Source organism: Vipera ursinii (assembly GCF_947247035.1).
Source record: "Vipera ursinii genome assembly, chromosome: 9".
NCBI classification, from domain to species: domain Eukaryota; kingdom Metazoa; phylum Chordata; class Lepidosauria; order Squamata; family Viperidae; genus Vipera; species Vipera ursinii.
The window spans coordinates 19,854,910-19,863,107 of record NC_139523.1 but is presented as its reverse complement, the minus strand read 5'-3'; positions in this window follow the sequence as shown (position 1 = coordinate 19,863,107).

Here is an 8,198-nt window from a genome sequence, read left to right as displayed (position 1 = left end):
CCAGGTCTGAGACAGAATCACAAGAAAAAGGCAACAAGCTTCCCTAATAAGGGAAATTGAGAGTTATCCTGCAAAGCTGGGTCTGGGAAAGCCTTGTTCAGGAGTGGTGATATCCACACCTCCTTGAAGGTATCTGGAACAAAACTTCCTCTATAGAAATAAGTAAAGGTAAAGGTAAAGGTCCCCCCGCACATGCGTGCTAGTCGTTTCCAACTCTAGGGAAAAGGTGCTCATCTCCATTTCAAAGCTGCCAGTGCTTGTCCGAGGACGTCTTCCGTGGTCATGTGGCCAGCATGACTAGACGCCAAAGGCGCACAGAACGCTGTTACCTTCCCACCGTAGTGGTCCCTATTTTTCTACTTGCATTTTTACGTGCTTTCGAACTGCTAGGTTGGCAGAAGCTGGGACGAGTAACAGGCGCTCACTCTGTTACGCGGCACTCGGGATTCGACCTTCCAAACTGCCAATCTTCTGATCGACATGCTCAGCGTCCTAACCCACTGAGCCACCATGTCCCTTATAGAAATAAGTACAGAATCCTAAAACCAAAACTTCCAATCACCTACAAGAGCCAAGAAAAAGCAGGAAACTTAACCACATGTGGCCTCACTCATGTTAGGCAACAACTGCATGAGTCCACACACCAAAATGGATCCTAGACTAGAGATTTATTTCAATGCAATCTACATTCAGCTCTGGGGCAAATTTAAACTCAGGGAGTTATACTCTGCAGATAAATCAGTTCAGATATCAATAATGTAATGCTTCGGTCCACTGGTACTGGATCAATAGTCTAAAGCACGGGGTCAAACTCGCCACGTCACGTGACGTGTTGCAACACAGCGTGACTTTTTTCCGCATTGTCAGAGCTGGGGGTGGGTGCGGGCTCCACATGATGCAACCGGCTCCAGGGCCAGCAGTCTGGCACCCCTGGTCTAAAGCCATAATGAGACAGTTTATGTAAAAAAGGGAAATAAAGAAAAGACATTTACAGAAGAGGTGCAAATTGCTCAAGACATGTTCTTCATGAGAACTTCCAGGCTTATTACAATTAGCCAACATTTCTCTGCAATATCTGAATTTGGTTCTTCTATTTCTGCTAGGAACTTTTCAGATGAATCAGAAAGTGGATGCTTGGACTTCAGGCTTGGCTGTTTTCACACAGAATTTGCAAGTGTCCACCTCCTCCACCCCCTCCCTCTCTAAAAATAAAAAAGTCCACATTCTCTCTCTATTCATGCTTCATTTGTAGAAACCTTGTGATTTGAAAGTACTTTCTATACTTGAAAATAATGCAAAAGGTGGAGATTCATGAGGTGTGCAACTGGAAATATCGAAGAACATTTAGAACACAAATGATGAAAATCTGGATCTGTTATTTACATATTTATTTGTTGTTCAAATCATATCATTTTTCATGACCTAATGGACAATGTGGAGCCAGTTTGGTCTTGTGGATAAGTCACCAGTCTAGGAACTGTAAGACGGTGATTTCTAGTGCTGCCTTGGGCATGAAAGACATCTGGGTGACTTTGAGCCAATCACCAGGAGACGGTGAGTTCTAGTCCTGCCTTAGGCATGAAAGACATCTGGTTCAATTCTCCATTCCTGGGAATTTTTGAACTTAAGAAGATATAAAATGTATTTTGGCTTGAATTCCATATTAACAGAGGAATTCAAAAAGTTCATTTTTTTTTACAAGGATCTACCACTTGTCCCTTTTCTCTGGTGCATTTTAATTTCTTCGTCTTGGAAGGTGGAAAGAAGCTGAGCTCTTTGTGACCAATCAGAGGATGAGAGACACGCTCACCATAAATATCTATCAAGAACCACCATCATCTTGTCCAAGGGTTGCCTTTAATTCTGCAAGTGGCCTGCTGTTAAAACTACACAAATGAAACAACAAGCTGGGAAACAAGATGGTGATCCATGTCCCAGGGGGAAGCCTTCTCCAAGGCTGATCTTAAACGTGCCATTTGCAGAGCCCAGAGAAACCCAAAGAAAAACAAGATTGAGGTCAGCCTTGCAAATAATTCTTTGAAAAATGGCTAACCTACCAATGCATGTTGTTATATTTGGCCCCAAAGGAAACAAAAAGTTAAAAAGAAGAACTAATGTCTGTCCAGATTTCCGGTCTATTGCCTAAAACCTGGGTTTTTCCTTGCCCCACAAGTGTAACTGAAATCATGCCAGTTTAATTTTGGCTCCACTTGCCTGAGGCTGTTCCAGTAAAAAAGGAAGCTAGCCTTTGGATCCATGCACATTTGATGCGACGTCGGTGGTTGCTCTCTGCTAAAAAGCCCCCAGACATTTAGCAAAGCATGCTAGAGATACACATCTTTTATTTACAGTTTGCAAATTTTGTGCTTGACATGCAGAGCTTGGCTGTTGACTTGCGCCGAGATTAGATTAGAATTTCCATCCTGGTTTTTATGATCTTGATCTGCAAGTAAACTTTGAGAGATTGCAAGACATTTGTGATTTGCAGGTAGCCTTCGACTTTTGTTTAACAACCAAAGCTACAATGGTGTTGAAAAAAAATGACTTATGCAATCAAAATTTAGGTAACCGGCATGTATTTATGATGGTTGCAATGTCCCAGGTGTCATGTGATCATAAATTGTGACCTTACCCCTGACTTCCAACAAGCAAACTCAATGGGGAAGCCATCATAAGCCACAAACGTGTGATATCTCACTTAACAACCACAATAAAGTAGGTGAAAATTCAGGCGCAGTCATTCAATGCCTCTCTTAACAGCTACAATGCTTAATGATGAATTTTCCAATCCCAATTGTGGCCTTACATTGAGGACTGCCACGTTAATAGAACAAAAGAGAGAGAAGTCATCTCATCAGCAGCAAAGGTAACCATTCTGATGCCCCCCCAAAGCCCACCCTGTGATTAAAACCCATTGTCCAGTTTCTGCACACAGCAGAATGAATTGTGGTTTAATAATTTCACTGCTTGCACTTTTAACTTCTCCCATTTCAGAATAAACACTTTGGGATCAGGGTGTCCTTCTGTCTAACCCGCAGAAAAACCGGTGTTAAGTCAATGTCATTTTGCATGTTGCATGGGTCGTAGGTTTTCATCTTTTTATGTAGCAGCTTTGAACTCATCTTTAAATTCTTTTCCAGGGGAAATGAGCCTTCTGTCCTACCTGAAGCAAATCCAGAAAACTGCAGGCTGCCTTCTGCTGGCTTAGTTCCTCTGCTTCTTCAAGCCACACTTTGCTTTAATCATGGTTTAGAGAAGCCAGCATCACTGAGTTTACATAAAACAGTAAACGATAATCCACCCTCTACATATCAGAGTGGCTGGATTCCCATCACACACTAACCCTGAATGAATCCAACCACATTTTTATTGACCACAATGTGTGAATCTACCTGGCTAGATTTTAGATGAAAGCGTTTCTAATCTTACGTGGGGAAAAATGCCCCTGTGCATTGCAGCCATATACGTAGAAAGATGAGCAAAAAAATATGAATATTTGATGTTTGGACTGACAACAGTACCTCTTAACCTCCTGGGCATGGATCTGGTTTGCATTATAATAAAAAAATCTCCTAGGACAGTTTCTTCCGTCTTTAGATTTGTAGCAGAGAAGAGAAAAGGTGCTCCTGAATTTTGTAAAGGTAAGAATGATTTCAGGATGGAGTTTAGAGCAAAGAATCCAATTAGGAATCGTTAACCTTTTCCAGAGCTATTGTTCTGCTCAAAATTTAAACCATAGGACTCCTGATTGATACAGTTAGAAGAGTGTGCCGATGAAGCTCACAAATCTTTTTACCTTGAACTTTTCAAAGAACAGGATAAGCTCTTTTCACTCTGCAAATTACACCTGAGCATGCAAACTGTCCTCTAAGGATGACCTTCCAGATAACATAATTCCAAATTAGGGCAGAAGGGCTACTAATGCAGTAATTTGATGAGTTCAAATGGGTACATCACTATGATTAAAAAGTGATTGTCCCCTTGATCTGGTTTAACCTAAAGGGGAATGACCGCACTGGCCTTGTATCCGTTCCCACCCTGTTGTTTTGTCCTCATGTCAACACTAAAGATCATGTCTTGAGCATTGTAGAATTGCTTTGCTCTGTTAGATGGGCCATGATATTTATTCTCTGAGGAGGTGGGGGGAATAAACTTGATAAGCAATCAGACCAAGGCAATCCCAAGAGAAAGTGCATGAAACGTTAATCCAGGATTCTTTGCTGCAAGGTAAGCGCTCTAATGGTGATAATGATGAAAACAAAGTTTAAAAACAAAGTTTTGGGAGGCTTGGTCTGGCTCCAGTGATTAGCCAAATACATCCCCCATGCTGAGAAGCTAAAGAATACTCTTGGATTTCAATTGCTGGGAAGAAACAAAAAAGACAATGCAAAGTTAATGGTTTACAAAAGAAAAGGGAAAGTTTTGACCTATTAGATGGGATATTATACTATTAAACAGATGTTTGAATGTGGTTAAGAAAATAGATAACTGTTAGAAATAAAAGTCTTATTATTATTAGAAGAATAGGATTTGTAACTAGAATATTATGTTTTGTTATGAGATAGGAAAGATGAAAATTCTAAAAGGGTTTGAATAAGGGAATTTATTATGAGCAAATTATAAGCAATAGATTTTGAACATTGATGGGAAATTAAAATTTTTAAAAAGCAGGAAAAACAGGATATTGATTGAACAAATGGACTCAGGAATTCTGAGAGTTGAAGTCCACAAGTCATAAAAGAGCCGAGGTTGCCTACCTCTGTCCTAGACAATCCTGCGGACCCTGCTCAAGCAACACTTATGTGCTACATCCTGGGTGGAAGGGAGGGAATTGCCAATAATCTTTTCAGCCATCCTCACCACTCTCTGCACCGTCTTCCTGTCTGAAGCAGGGATGCTTCTGAACCAGGCAGGGATGCTGTATGACTATTCTCCAAAGCGCCTGAAGGCAGGACAAGAAGCAATGGTTGGAAACTAACCAAGGAGAGAAGCAACCTAGAACTAAGGAGGAATTTCCTGACAGTGAGAACAATTAACCAGTGGAACAACCTGCCTCCAGAAGCTGTGAATGCTCCAATACTGGAAGTTTTTAAGAAGAGACTGGACAGCCATTTGTCTAAGCAAGGGGTTGGACTAGAACTAGATGACCTCCAAGGTCCCTCCCAACATTATTGTTGTTGTTGTTGTTGTTGTTATAAAACTTATTCATTAAACATGAACTTCAGTCAAATGAGCATTCAAATTGACTGGCACTAATGGTTGACATGGGTTGCTCCCAGGTATCAACCAGGTATCTCCTTAAAATGTAAAATTATTATTATTATTATTATTATTATTATTATTATTATTATTATTATTATTATTATTATTAAATTCCACCTGGCTTAGCAACTGAAATTCTGGTCCTCATTGTGATCCTAAGTCGAGAACTAGCTACACTACCTTGGGTGTAAATAATTTCCCCAGAGCCACCTTGAGAAGTCCTCCCGATTTTTGAAGAGAAAGAGCACTCTTGCTTATTTCCCCTTGAATTCTCCCTTATGCATACACTAAGGCAGGGGTCCCCAACCCCCGGTCCATGGTCCGGCACCGGTCCACAGCATGACAGAAACTGGGCTGCACAAACAAAGCCCCATCTCCAGGATGCAGGCAGCATGCGAAATCACAGCCCCTCCGGTCCACAGAAAAACCTCTCTCTATGGAACCAAAAGGTTGGGTGGGGACCTCTGAACTAAGGTGCTTTGGAATTATGTTTTTTTAAAAAAATAAAGAAATCCGTATTCGTGCTAGGAATTCAAGGCCCACGTCTGCCAAGCTGGGATCCAAAACCTTAACCACCAGGACGCACTCTTTCATAATCCTTAAGAAGCAAAAGTAGAGAGGCAGTTTGATGTTATGGTTAAGAGATCAGGGTGAGAAGCTGAGAAAACTTGTGTTCTACTCACCGGCTAGGCATGGATCCATCTGGGTGACCTTGGACGGGTCCCTCCCTCTCCGCTCTAGCACGGCGGCATTGGCAAACCACTTCTGAAAAACCTGGCCGAGACAACTGCAGGGATATAATAACAATAACAGTAATAACAATAAAGTTGGAAGGGAGCTTGGAGGTCATCTAGTCCAACCCCCTGCTCAGGCAGGAAACCCTATACGTCCAGGCAATCTTCAGAAGTCACAAATGGACTCAAAGGCTGTGGCTCAGCTGGCTATCCCCATCCCCTCACACCTACCACACACTTGCAAGGATGGACTGGAGAAGAGCAAGGTCTGGCCTAGGTGAACGGGTGAGGGCCAGGTTCTTCCTGGAGTCGGTTGTCCCTTCTAAAAAGAGGAATTCTGGGTCATGAAACAAGGGAGAAGTTGCATCCGCCATTGGTGCAGCTTGCAAGAGAAATGCTGACCCGCATTTAGTTATTAAACTAAAAGGAAAGCATCGTTTCAGAAAGGAAACAAATCTGCCAGTAATCTCTAAAGCAGGGCTAGCCAACTTTAGCAACGTTAAGACTTGTGGACTTCAACTCCCACAATTCCCCAGCCAGGGGAATTGTGGGAGTTGAAGTCCACAAGTCTTAACGTTGCCAAATTTGGAGGCCCTTGTTTTAGAGGCTTTGTTCATTTGGTCAGGCCAGAAAAAAAAGAACCACTCGTTAGGGGTCCAACATTGGGACCAATTTTGCAAAACCTTCTTCCTCCTCTTCTTCTTCTTCGGCAGTCCGCACTTTCCATCCAGACCATCAAATTCTGTGACCTGACCCCATTTCAGAACCTGAATACCTTGACGCAAAGTCCCACATACTGTAGAGTTGTGTAAGAAAGGTCCAAACATACACCTACATACACATATAAAGTAAGTACAGTATCTTATCTAGTTTGTTTGGGGTTGGGTTTTTTTTTGGACGTATCGCTTTTGGTCTCCCGGGATGCAATTCCCAAAATTTATCTTGGCCTTGAGAAATGAGGATTTTGGAGAAGGGACGGTCAACCCAAACCATTTGGGGAGCTTTGGGACGGTGATAGGGTAGACATCAGCTCTCATGAGCCCCAACTCAGGGAGGCTGAGGATTATGGAAGCAGAAGTCCCACAAGGATTTAATGCTGACTTGGATGGACTTTAAATCAGCCTTGCCATAACATCTTACCCTTGCTAGAAGCAAGCAGCCTCCCCTGGTGGTTTTTGGTGGAACTGCAGCCAGGGTATTTCCAGCTTTCATTGGCACACTTTTTTTTAAAATCGTCTTAGCTGTCTTTATTTCCTTCTTTAGCTCAGTATACAAATAGCCACAATGGAACCAGGCTTTTTATTGCTAAGCAAGGTGGTTAAAAACACCCTGCCCAATTTTATCGGGTTGTTTTTTGCTTTGTTTCTGCCAGTTGCTAAGCGAAACAATGCAATCCTTAAGCGTCCCAACCTGACTTCAATGACTCTCTTAAAACAGAGGTCGCCAACCTTTTGGGCACCAGGGACCGGTTACATGATGAGAGGGTTTCCCCCCCCCCCATGGACCGGAGGGGGCGTGGTTTTGTGTGCATCCCGCGGATGGGGCTTTGCTTGTTTGTGCAGTCCGGTTGCTGGCATGCCACGGAGCGGGGATTGGGGACCCATGCTCTAAAAGAATGTAAATGGCCAGCTGTCTGCAAGGAATACCCCAATCCAGTCAGAGCTGAAGAAGCTTCTTGGATAAGAAGTGAAATGTCTGCAAAAGCAAAACAAGAAAGTCCAGTTGCCTCGAGAAAAAGCACCTGGGCGACTGAGAACCTCCAGAGATAGCGCTTAAGTGAATTTGGCTTCCCCCATTGACTTGGCTTGTTGGAAAACAGCTGGGCAGGTTGCAAACGGCATCAGATGCTGCAACCATCGAAAATATGTGTCAGTTGCCAGCTCACCTGATTGAGGATTGGACAACTGTGGGAATGCTTTAATGGTCATAATTAAGAGGTCTGGTCACATACGTTGCTTTTTCCAGGGCCTTTGTAACTATGGACAGTCACTAAACCAAGAGTTGTAACTCAAGGATCACCTGTATATCTACTTAATAAAACAGCTAAAACTTTCTCCTTTTTTTAAAGTGATTTTTTTTACATCTACACCAGAAGCAGAAATCCAATACAATACAACAGCTTTTTCCAAGGTGGAACCAGACAAAGGTGGGGGGTTTTTTTGGTGTGGGGGGAAGGTGTGTCAGTCTAAGAATGCACAGCTC